Here is a 16,298-nt window from a genome sequence, read left to right on the forward strand (position 1 = left end):
TTCGGTATGCCTCCACTGGTTCATTTTAAAGTGTTAGTTATTTTGGTAGAAGTTGAAGCTTCAACAATATTATATTCCAGACCGTTTAAGGACAAAACGAACAATTTGAGAACTTTTCTGTTGTCGTTTGAAAAGTATCTTTCTTACGGTTATGTCCCTTTGACATCTTTTGCGCCTGCCTCTCTTATATGACAGAAAGATACATTATTATTAAATTCCGAGCAATTTTCTCAACTGAATCACGAAGTTTAAAGCCGAAAAGGAATATCTAAATTTCTTAAAAAAAGCAGTTTGAGATTGCATTTTCATCCTTATTAAACAGAAGATACCATAATTTAAATAAATTAGATACTAATTATGAAAATTTAATAGCATTCTGATAATTTACAAAAGGATTGCACATTACATATTCTGTAATTACTATAACAGATGCTATTTTTGTATATCATTTGCAAAGTATACAACAACAAAAAAAAGAAAACCGATTAAAAGCATGAAAAACATATTTCAAAAGGGACCAATGGTCAATACTGATAAACTAATGTGTTGGACGACTACTGCATGTATTTGTCAATTATGATTAATCATGATTTGTGGTTATTAAGGAAAATAATGTATTGCATATTTGTGTGATTTATATGCAATTAATTAGACTGTTTGACGATCAAATAATTAATGAGACACAAACTCAATGAGCCACAAAACAAAAAGACATATATAAGAAGCGTGCAACTTAAAAACAAACACATTCTTTAATGACTAAACAATATTTTAAGCTCTAACTTAACTCTTGTAAAAGAAAGTAAATATTTTAAAGAAACCTATCAATGATATGTCATAAACATTTAATTCTTACAACATTTAACAAGATATGGCAAATACAGTAGATTTATTGGCTTGGACAATCGAACTGAAAGTATCACAAGCACACATGTGCCTGCTATCTTAAACTTCTCCTTTTAATTTGGACGAGAAGACTGACAAGAAGAATGAAAAATAACTTCAAGCTGGTCAGAAGTACTTTAAATCTTACTAAACGGTGTCGGTGTTGATTTCTTATCTACTAATTGTCTTTTGGTCTTTCATTGATGATTTATTCATTATGATATTAATCAACATCTGTTTATTGTGATGTAGATTGAAAATAGTATTTGAATAAACACATCATTTAACAGTATCAATTACATGCATATGATAGAGAATAAATACAATATCATCATAATACATATCATGTTGTTTCGATGGAAGCTCGAAGTAACTGCGTGCATGCTCCTTTGGCTTGATTTATAGTTACTAAGAAAGTATTCTAATCACGACAAAAGGGTAGTAATGTTTTAGAACTTCAATTTTTACGTTTAGGATCGTTTACAGATATGTTTTTTATTTGCGCGTGATCAGTAATTTTCACGACAAATAAGTCACGTATTAAATGTCAAAAAACAGTTATGTTTGTTTGTTAGTTTTGGTATTGAGATTAAGAATATATAAATGGAACAAAGTAGAAGCAAGAGACGTGGAAAGAGTAAAAAGGCACAATGTTTCAGTTCTCCTGAAAATGACAATTATCGATCAATGATGTTAAGCGCGAAATAAGTAAAGGTATTCCTCTCTAGGGATATTGGCCTCAAGATCAATACAAATATAGACATTCCTGCTCCATTTGACTGAAATTGTCATAGCCAGGGTAACTTCTCAATGAACAAAATTCAAAACACTTATGTTATCTTCTCAATCCAATTAGATAAATATAATTCCTTATCTTTAATTATTTCTAAACGTTTATAACCAAAATTTTAACTGTACAATATATAACAGGTATAAACAAAAATACAAAACTTTAATGTAAATTCATAAATAGGGAAGTCAATAAACGGAACAAATAGAAAACAAATGTCATATCCCTTTTCGGATGCAGCCAGTTTCCGAAGTAAAAGAAATTATTATGGTGTTTTTAACCTGGTTTTATAGCAAGGTAAATCTAGGACAACATAGAAACAAAGTACGTGGAAATAATACAAAGTGTTATCTGTTATTGAAAAAGACGTCTTAACTATTAATAAAATATGTTTAGCGAAAGATCATTAAAGGTAAACCTCTCTCGGGATATTGGCCTAAATATCGATAAAGATATTTGCATCCCTGCTCCAGTTGACTAAAATTACCATAACTAGATGCAGGGTAACTTTTCAATGAACAAAATTTAAATCACTTAAGTTATCTTATCAATTCAACATACATTTAATGTCGTTAAAAATTATACTATGCGCTATATATGTACGAAATAAATTAAAATATAAATATGAAGGAAAATTGCAAAAGATAGACTAAAGATACCACAGGTTTTTCAAACTGAAAAATCGAACAAACTGACCATGCCATAGCAAAAACTAAAAACAACACAAAGACGAGCAACATTGTATTGAACACAACATATACTACTAAAGACTGAGCAACATGACCCCCCTCCAAAAAAAAAAAAAAAAAAAAAAACGGGAAGTATACAGTCACCAGTGGATGCTAAGAAAGAATATTTATCAAGAATTTTCATTTTAGTTATCTTCGTACTTTGTTTGGCCCATTTTTACTTACTTTGATTAGGCCGTCACTGATGAGTCTTTTGTAGACGAAACGCGCATCTGACCTACAACCTTAAACCAAATACGTAACTAAAGTAGAACAAAATGAATCAAAAATATTTCTAAACGATAAAAAAGATATAAAACAATTACATAAATATAGGCAGTTAGAGTTTACCGATCTTGAAACAGCATAAACCGTTTCAGAGTACAATTCACGGTTCAATGTAACAAAAAAGACAGAGAAATTGCAATTAAAAATCAAATAGTGGAGAGACCGGATGTGTTGGCACGGTAAAACATATACTAAAAAAAATACAGCACTCAAAGGTAAATTCAAGCAGGTGGAGTCCATAAAATCTGCCAAAATCAAACTTTAGACTATTTATTTCAACGGAACGAATGGAAAACATCTGTCATATTCTTATCTAGTACAGATATCTTCAAATAAAGAGAATTGTGGATTTAACCACACTAACGACAAAATTGTAGTACATAAACATCATAGATATATAAATCTGACATAGACACAAACAAGTAGCTGGCAAGCGTTCCTGCTATCCATTCATCACCAGTCAAGCTAATTTAGACTCACTCTATATGGCACTATAGGGAATAGTAAACGATCGGTAAAACCACAGGTAAGACGACTATTCCATTGTATTCGAGTTTACAAAGATCTAGAAATGCGAAAATTTGTCGCTTGACATTTAAGACTCATATATGTTGTGGCAGTCAACCAATTCATGATGTTGACCGAAGAACATATGAGTGTCGATTGCAGTTTTTCTTCCTAATAACTATTTTTGAGCAGATGTTGTGTAAAGCCTTTGAATGGATATGCATATAGTGTAGTTAATTAATTTCTGTTGAGTTTCATAATTAAAATACATTTAGGAAATTTACTACTTCAGCACATTTTTGAAATTTATGAATACAAAATAATTTACGTTGTACGAAAGGGTCCATCGTGAATTTTTAACCAAATTAATGTAACACTAACTTTTGACATTTGTCGAACAGTTGCAATTAACTTTTTCAAAACAATTAAATAATCTGCACTCAATCAATATCTTCAAAAAATATATCAACATGAAAAAATAACAGAAGATGTGTGATAAAATGCAATAATAGCAAGTCGACAACAAATGCCGGTATTTTTTTTGTCTTGAAGGATTAAAATAACTTACAAGTATTCAAGAAGAGTCAACTGTTAAAAAGATTTTCCATATATCCTAGTAATGTCATTAAACAATTATTTAATCAGTAAATTTATTTTATAAAAATCATGGACAACTGATAATGGGGTACGTAAAGCTGTTTGTAACCTGGTTTAAGTATTGCATACATACATTTTCCAATGTTAAGCTAAATGATGTAAGTGTAAGAATAATATTTTCCAGGTCTGCTCTTAAATTTGAAAATTCAGAACATTTTATCGCATTTTGAATGATGATATATAGCAAATAATTTTTAAGAAAGTAATAATGGGTTAAAATGTTTAGTTTTGGACTAGTTAAGCAATACATAACACTAGCTTTCGGTAATTGGAACCATATTAAAGTTATAATTGATAAAAAAAATCCATTTTATTTTGATTATACTTCAAGAATATGTCACAATCAGAATGGAATGTCGTTGTCAGTCGTTCTTCTTTATAACTCTGTTTGAACAGTGTTTGTGTAAGTAGCATTCTTTTGACGACACGGTTTTATATCGCAGTCTATAAGGCATGTTCTGAGGTTAAGGGTATCTAATGTAAAGAAGAAAGATTTTCATCGTTCTTTAATGTAAATACCGAAGTAGAGAAGGATGGATTTATCAACTTCTAAAATCACCTCTTCTGTTCCATCAAGATAATCATACATTTTTTACTTATAACAAGTTTTGAGTATATATCTCCCAGTTGATACGATATTATAGTGCTTGTAAGTCCTATCATGATTTCCTTGAAAGAGGGTTGCTGCTCATAAGGAAGCTATTAAACAAAGAGTTCAAAGTGGTGATGTTGAAATCATCATTTCGTCAGTTTTTTTCTTTTTTAGCCATGGCGTTGTCAGTACATTTTTAGCTTATGATAAAATTGAGAATGGAAACGGGGAATGTGTCAAAGAGACAACAACCCGACCAAAGGGTAGAAAACAGCCGAAGGCCACCAATACGTATGTAACATATCGAGAATGAATGAGTTTAAATGTTCCTCTAGTATCTTAAGCCTCTCTATTGTGAAATAGTCAAGTCTTGCAATAAATTTGCATATAGCTTTGTAATTTGTTTTGCTACAAAGACTTTGAAATATATTTTTTTTTGTAGTGTACAGCTACCTCTCTTTGTTTAAAGGTTCAACATTACATTTTGTATTTATTGAAATTTATATAGCCGTAAGAGAGTTATCGTGTTGTTTTGTTTTAGGTAATAAATATTATACATTATCTTTGTAACCAATTGATTGACTAAACATGTGACAAAAATCAAAACTTCCACGTGGAAAAATTCAAAAATGCAATTTGTTAGTTGCTTAGAAATAAACCCGTTACAGTATAATGTAATTCCTCTTTCAGAAGTTTTCGTCCAATGTACAATGTTTTAGTTATTAGAATGTAAACTACTAATCAAAGATGTATAGTAATATATTGATAAAGTTACTCCTCTTCAGTCGCAATTCGATAATTATGTTTGTCTTATCTGCTCCAGTTAACTACCATGTCAAAAATAAATATATAGAAAAACCTCTCCATTGAGAAAATACAGATTACCTTAAATTATCTGTTCGGGTCACTTACAATATTCCTTGATAATATATTTTTACAAATTCTCCACCATAGAAGTCTCGCAAACTTAAACAAACACAAAATCTAAACATTCACAAGCAAACGTCTGGAGCGTATTTTACAAAATCTGACTTTTCAAATTACCTTTTCAAAGTTATTGAACACTTATCATGAATTTATAGAATGTGAAGTATAATGCAACAGTAAACCATCAACACAAACCGTCAATGTCCATTCAAAGTAAAGGATCTGTTTTATTGTATCATTAACATCTGTCAGAACCATTGAAACAAGTAGCATAACAAAAACACCGAAAGTCCCTATTCAAATGGCAAAATCAAAAGCGCAAACACATCAAACGAATGGATAACAACTGTCAGATTCCTGACTTGGTATAGGCATTTTCTTATGCAGACAATGGTGGATTAAACCTGGTTTTATAGCTAGCTAATCCTCTCACTTGTATGACAGTTTATAGCTAGCTAATCCTCTCACTTGTATGACAGTCGCCTAAAATTACATTATATTGACAACGATGTGTGAACAAAACAAACAGACATAATTGATAAAAATGTCAATAATAGGGGTACAGCAGTCAACAGTGTGTTATAATCTTACTTAATCGCTATAAAAACAAAAAAAATATGTTAACAAATAAAACCACAAAGGTATATAGACAAAGCACATTAGCAAAAACGAAAGCCAAGAATACAAAAATTTAGCATAGCACAATAACACAATGACGGGATCTATAAGTACCGAGCCACGTCAAATGGATATTAACAAAAATAAACTAAACAATAAAAGTAATAATTTACAAAGACAAATTAAAGAACACTATAACACGTAATTAAGATGATAAACAACGTCAGTACCTATAATCTATACTACAAGACCGTCGTGTATATTATTTGTGAAGTTCATACGGAATATTTATCAACAAGGTCATGGTATCTTCAGATGAACTTTTTTAGAAAAAGGACCAGACTTTCTTTGACATCCCTCTGGTTCATAAACTTTCTTCCCAGACACTGGTGACGTTTGACAAAGTCTGAGTACCAGCTCTTGAAAACCGAATGAGTTTGGAAATGTATATACCATATGCAGGTGAAGTTGGTATATTGAAACTAAGTTGGGGGAAATTGATAATTTCAAAATTAAAATCGTCTCGTTTGTCATAGATTCTGGTACTGAGATGACCTCTTATGTCAAATTCTAGGTATTAGTCTAAAAATGAGGCAAATGAAGCCGTGTCTGTTGTTTCCTTAATTTCTAGTTCTTGAGGATATATTAATGGAACCCAATCAGTAAAGTTTGGAATGTTAACGGAAAGAACACCATCAATAAATCGTGAAATTAAATGATCTGGTTTCTTTGATCTTCTTGTTTTTGACAAGTGTCGGAGAGAACTCCGACTCATATGAAAATAAGAAGAGGTCAATAAGGAGAGGCGCACAGTTCGTTCCCATAGGAATGCTCACAATTTGTCGAAAATTCTACCTCCAAATTCAACAAATATGTTATCAATAAGAAACTCCAGCATACTGATCACTTGTTCCTGTGTGTAGCATGTTTTATCTTTTTTGTTCACTATAAACAAAATATGCCGTATGGTATCCCAGATTAATAAATTTATAGCGTATGCTATCATTGTTATGTTGAAAAGCATTGTAGATTATATTTTTTACACGATTTTTAATTTCACATGGGGAATGGTGGTATACAAGGTTGAAAAATCAAAAGTTTTGATAGAACTAATTTCAGAGAAAGATCGAGATTTAAAGTTATCCAGGAGAAATGGTCCTTCGTCTACTGAAAAACTAAATAATAACTTTAAAATACGGGGTTATTTAAAGTGTCAATGGTACTGAAATATGTTTATTATACAATTACATTTTCACTGTGTAGGTTTGCGGTATGTTTAACTGGTTTATGTTAAAATGGTCGTATCTGTAATTGAATGTCAGCTCTAAAACGTCAACATCATTTTTTTCAGACCGTTTAAGAACAAAACGGAAAATTTGCGAACCTGTTTTGTTTTTATTTGAAAATAATCTGTCAGATGGTTATATATCATAAAGAAAAATAATGAAAAGAATCAGAACAACATCTACGAACTGACCTCGAAACTGAAAAAAAGAAGATAGTGAGGCATAAACACATCCTGTCTTGCTCAAAGTATTTTTTTTCAAATCTTATTATATACAGGTTATACATTTTCAAAATTCTGCTGCAACAACCCCACCCCCCTTATAAAGGCGAAAAAAGGAATAGTTTACATTTTCTACATAAGGAAATCACTGTGCCAAGTCAGGAATATGACATATGTTTTCCATTCGGTTAATGTGTTTCAGCTTTTGATTTTGCCATTTGATAACAGACTTTCCGATTTGAATTTCCTTGGAGTTCGGAATTTTTTTTTTTTTTTTTTTTTAGTCATTTAAAAAAACAGGTGAAGACATTTTCAATCTGTTACAAACTTAGAATAAATTACATACTTATCAAAATCTTAATAAAACTCGTTCTATCAAATAATTTAGAAAATTATTGCTCATAAAGAATTGCTCTACAAAAACACATTAAGTTAAAGTGCATACATGGAAAATATTTGAAAGACACAAAACTACCAAAATACGAATGAACAATAATGATTGACCGCATGTGTGTTTAACGTGTGACGTTGAATGGATTTGTCTTGAGTTACTTACCATGGTTCAGTGGTCAGTATGGACAATATGTTTGATGATCTTTCTGTGAATTGTATGCAATCAATTAGAAAGTTTGTTAATGGCGATCGACTATAAAAGAAGCAATTATAACAGTATTCCTCACAAAATTGCAAAATAGAAGTTCAAAACGCATAAGTCGAAACAAAACTGACAAAACATCAATAAATCGCCAGATACAAAACGATGGGTATAAGTTAAACGTTCATTCCTTAGGATATCAACAGATACAAAATCATCGGTACATATTATTATTTTTATCAGCCTAAGAAATCACCAAATACAAAACCATCGGTACTTGTTATTATCTTCATCAACCCTAAGACATCACCAAATACAAAACCATCGATACATGTTAATTGTATAACCCAAAGACATCATCAAATACAAAATTATCGGTACATGTAAATTGTATAACCCAAAGACATCACCGAATAAAAAACCATCATTACATGTTAATTGTATAACCCAAGGACATCACCAAATACAGAGTCATCGGTACATGTTAATTGTATAACCCAAAGAAATCCCTAAATACAAAATCATCGGTACATGTTAATGGTATAACCATAAGACATTACCAAATCCAAAACCATCGATACATGTTACCTCTCTAATCCTAAGAAATCACCAAATACAAAACCATCGGTTCATGTTAATTTTATAACCCAAAAACATCACCAAATACAAAACTATCGGTACATGTTAATTTTATATCCCTAAGACATCACAAAACACAAATTCATCGGCACATGTTAATTGTTTAACCCTAAGACATCATCAAATACAAAACCATCGGTACATGTTACTTGTCTTACCCTAAGACATCACCAACTACAAAACCATCGGTACATGTTAATTGTAAAACCCTATAACATCACCAAATACAAAACCATCAATACATGTTAATTGTATAACCCAAAGACATCACCAAATACAAAACCATCGGTACATGTTAATTGCATAACCCTAAGATATCACCAAATTCAAAACTATCGGTGCATGTTAATGGTATAACCCTTAGACATCACCAAATACGAAACCATCGGTATATGTTACGTCTCTTACCTTAAGACACAAGCAAACAGGAAACCATCGGTATATGTTAACTGTGTATCCAAAAGACATCACCAAATACAAAACCATCAGTTCAAGTTAATTTTATAACCCAAAGACTTCGCCAAGTACAAACACATCAGTACAAGTTAATTGTATAACCCAAAGACACCAGCAAATACAAAACCATCGTTACATGTTAATTGTATAATCCAAAGACATCACCAAATACAAAACAAACCATCGGTACATGTTACTACTCTTGCCGTAAGACATCACCAAATACATAACCATCGGTACATGTTACTTCTCTTACCTTAAGACACCATCAATCAGAAAACCATCGGTATATGTTAATTGTATATCCCAAAGACATCACCAAATACAAAACCATCAGTACAACTTAATTTTATAACCCAAAGACATCGCCAAATACAAAACCATCGCTACATGTTAATTGTATAACTCAAAGACAACACCAAATACAAAACCATCGTTACATGTTAATTGTATGACCCAAAGACATAGCCAAATACAAGCCATCGGTACATGTTAATTGGGTAACCCAAAGACATCACCAAAAACAAAACAATAGGTTCATGCTACAACTCCTACTCTAAGACATCACCAAATATAAAACCATCAGGACTTGTTAATGGTATAACCCTAAGACATCAGCAAATACAAAACCATCAGTACATGTTACTTTTCTTACCCTAAGACATCACCAAATACAAAACCATCGGTACTTGTAAATTGTATAACCCAAAGACATCACCAAATACAAAACCATCGGTACATGTTAATAATATAACCCAAAGACATCACCAAATAAAAACCATCGGTACATGTTAATTTTATGACCCAAAAACATTACAAATACAAAACCATCGGTTTATGTTATTTGTATAACGCTATAACATCACCAAATGCAAAATCATCGGTTCATGATACTTCTCTTACCCTAAGACATCACCAAATACAAAACCATCGGTACATGTTAATTATATAACCCAAAGACATCACCAAATACAAAACCATCAGTACAAGTTAATTTTATAACCCAAAGACATCGCCAAATACAAAACCATCGTTACATGTTAATTGTATAACCCAAAGACATCACACATACAAAGCCATCGGTACATGTTATTTGTATTACCCAAAGACATCACCAAATACAAAACCATCATTACATCTTAATTGTATAACCCAAAGAAATCAACAAATACAAAACCATCGGTACATGTTAATTGTATAACCCAAGGACATCACCAAACACAGAGTCATCGGTACATGTTAATTGTATAACCCAAAGACATCACCAAATACAAAAACATCGGTATATGTTAATTGTATAACCCTAAGACATCACCAAATGCAAAACCATTGGCACATGTTAATTGTATAACCCTAAGACATCATCAAATACAAACCCATCGGTACATGCTACTTCTCTTACCCTAAGATATCACCAACTAAAAAACCATCGGTACATGTTAATTGTATAACCCGAAAACATCACCAAATACAAAACCATCGATACTTGTTATTTTATAACACAAAGACATCGCCAAATGCAAAAATATCGGTACATATAAATTGTATAAACCAATGACACAACCAAATATAAAACCATCGTTACATGTTAAGTGTATAACCCAATGACATCACCAACTACAAAACAAACCATCGGTACATGTTACTACTCTTGCCGTAAAACATCACCAACTACATAACCATCAAGACATGTCACTTCTTTTACCCTAAGACATTGCTAAATACAAGCCATCGGTACATGTTAATTGTATAACCCAAAGACATCACCAAATACAAAACCATCGGAACATGTTAATTGTATAACCCTAAGACATCACAAACTACAAAACCATCGGTACATGTTAATTGTATAACCCTAAGACATCATTAAATACAAAACCATCGGTATATGTTACTTTTCATGCCCTAAGATATCACCAACTACAAAACCATCGGTCTATGCTAATTGTATAACCCTAAAGCATCACCAAATACAAAACCATCGATACATGTTAATTGTATAACCCAAAGACATCACCAAATACAAAAACATCTTACCCCAAGACATCACCATCTACATTTTCAAAATTCTGCTGCAACAACTCCACCCCCCTTATAAAGGCGAAAAAAGGAATAGTTTACATTTTCTACATAAGGAAATGACTGGGCCAAGTCAGGAATATGACAGATGTTTTCCATTCGGTTAATGTGTTTCAGCTTTTGATTTTGCCATTTGACAAGAGACTTTCCGATTTGAATTTCCTTGGAGTTCGGTATTTTTTTTTTTTTTTTTTTTTTTTAGTCATTTAAAAAAACAGGTGAAGACATTTTCAATCTGTTACAAACTTAGAATAAATTACATACTTATCAAAATCTTAATAAAACTCGTTCTATCAAATAATTTAGAAAATTATTGCTCATAAAGAATTGCTCTACAAAAACACATTAAGTTAAAGTGCATACATGGAAAATATTTGAAAGACACAAAACTACCAAAATACGAATGAACAATAATGATTGACCACATGTGTGTTTAACATGTGACGTTGAATGGATTTGTCTTGAGTGACTTACCATGGTTCAGTGGTCAGTATGGACAATATGTTTGATAATCTTTCTGTGAATTGTATGCAATCAATTAGAAAGTTTGTTAATGGCGATCGACTATAAAAGAAGCAATTATAACAGTATTCCTCACAAAATTGCAAAATAGAAGTTCAAAACGCATAAGTCGAAACAAAACTGACAAAACATGTACAAAAATTAACGAGTATACGACCCACCACCCTAACCCTGAAGGAGAAAAGAAAACAATGTTGTACGGGAATTTATCAAAAATTCATTTCCAACATCTGACACCCATCATGTAACTTTTAAAAATCACGGATAAGTCAAATCCATCAATAAATCGCCAGATACAAAACGATGGGTATAAATTAAACGTTCATTCCTTAGGATATCAACAGATAAAAAATCATCGGTACATATTATTATTTTTATCAGCCTAAGAAATCACCAAATACAAAACCATCGGTACTTGTTATTATCTTCATCAACCCTGAGACATCACCAAATACAAAACCATCGATACATGTTAATTGTATAACCCAAAGACATCATCAAATACAAAATTATCGGTACATGTAAATTGTATAACCCAAAGACATCACCGAATAAAAAACCATCATTACATGTTAATTGTATAACCCAAAGAAATCAACAAATACAAAACAATCGGTACATATTAAGTGTATAACCCAAGGACATCACCAAATACAGAGTCATCGGTACATGTTAATTGTATAACCCAAAGACATCCCTAAATACAAAATCATCGATACATGTTACTTCTCTAATCCTAAGAAATCACCAAATACAAAACCATCGGTACATGTTAATTGTATAACCCAAAGACATTACCAAATACAAAACTATCGGTACATGTTAATTGTATATCCCTAAGACATCACCAAACACAAATTCATCGGCACATGTTAATTGTATAACCCTAAGACATCATCAAATACAAAACCATCGGTACATGTTACTTGTCTTACCCTAAGACATCACCAACTACAAAACTAACGGTAAATGTTAATTGAAAAACCCTATAACATCACCAAATACAAAACCATCAATACATGTTAATTGTATAACCCAAAGACATCACCAAATACAAAACCATCGGTGCATGTTAATTGCATAACCCTAAGATATCACCAAATTCAAAACAATCGGTGCATGTTAATGGTATAACCCTTAGACATCACCAAATACAAAACCTTCGGTATATGTTACATCTCTTACCTTAAGACACCACCAAACAGGAAACCATCGGTATATGTTAACTGTGTATCCCAAAGACATCACCAAATACAAAACCATCAGTACAAGTTAATTTTATAACCCAAAGACTTCGCCAAGTACAAAACCATCAGAACAAGTTAATTGTATAACCCAAAGACACCACCAAATACAAAACAAACCATCGGTTCATGTTACTACTCTTGCCGTAAGACATCACCAAATACATAACCATCGGTACATGTTACTTCTCTTACCTTAAGACACCATCAATCAGAAAACCATCGGTATATGTTAATTGTATATCCCAAAGACATCACCAAATACAAAACCATTGGCACATGTTAATTGTATAACCCTAAGACATCATCAAATACAAACCCATCGGTACATGCTACTTCTCTTACCCTAAGATATCACCAACTAAAAAACCATCGGTACATGTTAATTGTTTAACCCGAAAACATCACCAAATACAAAACCATCGATATTTGTTATTTTATAACACAAAGACATCGCCAAATGCAAAAATATCGGTACATATAAATTGTATAACCCAATGACACAACCAAATATAAAACAAACTATCGGTACATGTTACTACTCTTGCCGTAAAACATCACCAAATACATAACCATCAAGACATGTCACTTCTTTTACCCTAAGACATTGCTAAATACAAGCCATCGGTACATGTTAATTTTATAACCCAAAGACATCACCAAATACAAAACCATCGGTACATGTTAATTGTATAACCCTAAGACATCACCAACTACAAAACCATCGGTACATGTTAATTGTATAACCCTAAGACATCATTAAATACAAAACCATCGGTACATGTTACTTTTCATGCCCTAAGATATCACCAACTACAAAACAAACTATCGGTACATGTTACTACTCTTGCCGTAAAACATCACCAAATACATAACCATCAAGACATGTCACTTCTTTTACCCTAAAACATTGCTAAATACAAGCCATCGGTACATGTTAATTTTATAACCCAAAGACATCACCAAATACAAAACCATCGGTACATGTTAATTGTATAACCCTAAGACATCACCAAATACAAAACAAACTATCGGTACATGTTACTACTCTTGCCGTAAAACATCACCAAATACATAACCATCAAGACATGTCACTTCTTTTACCCTAAGACATTGCTAAATACAAGCCATCGGTACATGTTAATTTTATAACCCAAAGACATCACCAAATACAAAACCATCGGTACATGTTAATTGTATAACCCTAAGACATCACAAACTACAAAACCATCGGTACATGTTAATTGTATAACCCTAAGACATCATTAAATACAAAACCATCGGTACATGTTACTTTTCATGCCCTAAGATATCACCAACTACAAAACAATCGGTCTAAGCTAATTGTATAACCCTAAAGCATCACCAAATACAAAACCATCGATACATGTTAATTGTACAACCCAAAGACACCACCAAATACAAAACAAACCATCGGTACATGTTACTACTCTTGGCGTAAGACATCACCAAATACATAACCATCGGTACATGTTACTTCTCTTACTTTAAGACACCATCAATCAGAAAACCATCGGTATATGTTAATTGTATATCCCAAAGACATCACCAAATACAAAACCATCAGCACAACTTAATTTTATAACCCAAAGACATCGCCAAATACAAAATCATCGCTACATGTTAATTGTATAACTCAAAGACAACACCAAATACAAAACCATCGTTACATGTTAATTGTATGACCCAAAGACATAGCCAAATACAAGCCATCGGTATATGTTAATTGGGTAACCCAAAAACATCACCAAAAACAAAACCATAGGTTCATGCTACAACTCCTACTCTAAGACATCACCAAATACAGAACCATCAGGACGTGTTAATGGTATAACCCTAAGACATCAGCAAATACAAAACCATCAGTACATGTTACTTTTCTTACCCTAAGACATCACCAAATACAAAACCATCGGTACTTGTAAATTGTATAACCCAAAGACATCATCAAATACAAAACCATCGGTACATGATAATTGTATAACCCAAAGACATCACCAAATACAAAACCATCAGTACAAGTTAATTTTATAACCCAAAGACATCGCCAAATACAAAACCATCGTTACATGTTAATTGTATAACCCAAAGACATCACACATACAAAGCCATCGGTACATGTTATTTGTATTACCCAAAGACATCACCAAATACAAAACCATCATTACATGTTAATTGTATTACCCAAAGAAATCAACAAATACAAAACCATCGGTACATGTTAATTGTATAACCCAAGGACATCACCAAACACAGAGTCATCGGTACATGTTAATTGTACAACCAAAAGACATCACCAGATACAAAAACATCGGTATATGTTAATTGTATAACCCTAAGACATCACCAAATACAAAACCATTGGCACATGTTAATTGTATAACCCTTAGACATCATCAAATACAAACCCATCGGTACATGCTACTTCTCTTACCCTAAGATATCACCAACTAAAAAACCATCGGTACATGTTAATTGTATAACCCGAAAACATCACCAAATACAAAACCATCGATACTTGTTATTCTATAACACAAAGACATCGCCAAATGCAAAACTATCGGTACATATAAATTGTATAACCCAATGACACAACCAATTATAAAACCATCGTTACATGTTAAGTGTATAACCCAAAGACATCACCAAATACAAAACAAACCATTGGTACATGTAAATTCTATAATCCTAAGACATCACAAAATACAAAACCAACGGTACATGTTAATGGTATAACCTTAAGACATCACCAAATACGAAACCATCGGTACATGTTACTGCTCTTACCTTAAGACACAACCAAACACAAAACCATCAGTATTGGTTAACTATGTAACCCAAAGACATCACCAAATACAAAACCATCAGTACAAGTTAATTTTATAACCCAAAAACATAGGCAAATGCAAAACCATCGGTACATCTTGATTGTATAACCCAAAGACACCACAAAATACAAAACCATCGTTACATGTTAATTGTTTAACCCAAAAGACATTACCTAAAACAAAACCAAAGGTTCATGTTACTACTCCTACCCTAAGACATCACCAAATAAAAAAACTATCGGTACATGTTAATTGTATAAACCAAAGACATCACCAAGTACAAAACCATCGGTACATGGTAATTGTATAACCCAAAGAAACCACCACATGCAATACCATCGATACATGTTGATTGTATAGCCCAAAGACATCACCAAGTACAAAACCATCGGTATATGGTAATTGTATAACCCAA

Source organism: Mytilus californianus, unplaced genomic scaffold, assembly GCF_021869535.1.
Source record: "Mytilus californianus isolate M0D057914Y unplaced genomic scaffold, xbMytCali1.0.p SCAF_14, whole genome shotgun sequence".
NCBI classification, from domain to species: Eukaryota; Metazoa; Mollusca; class Bivalvia; order Mytilida; family Mytilidae; genus Mytilus; species Mytilus californianus.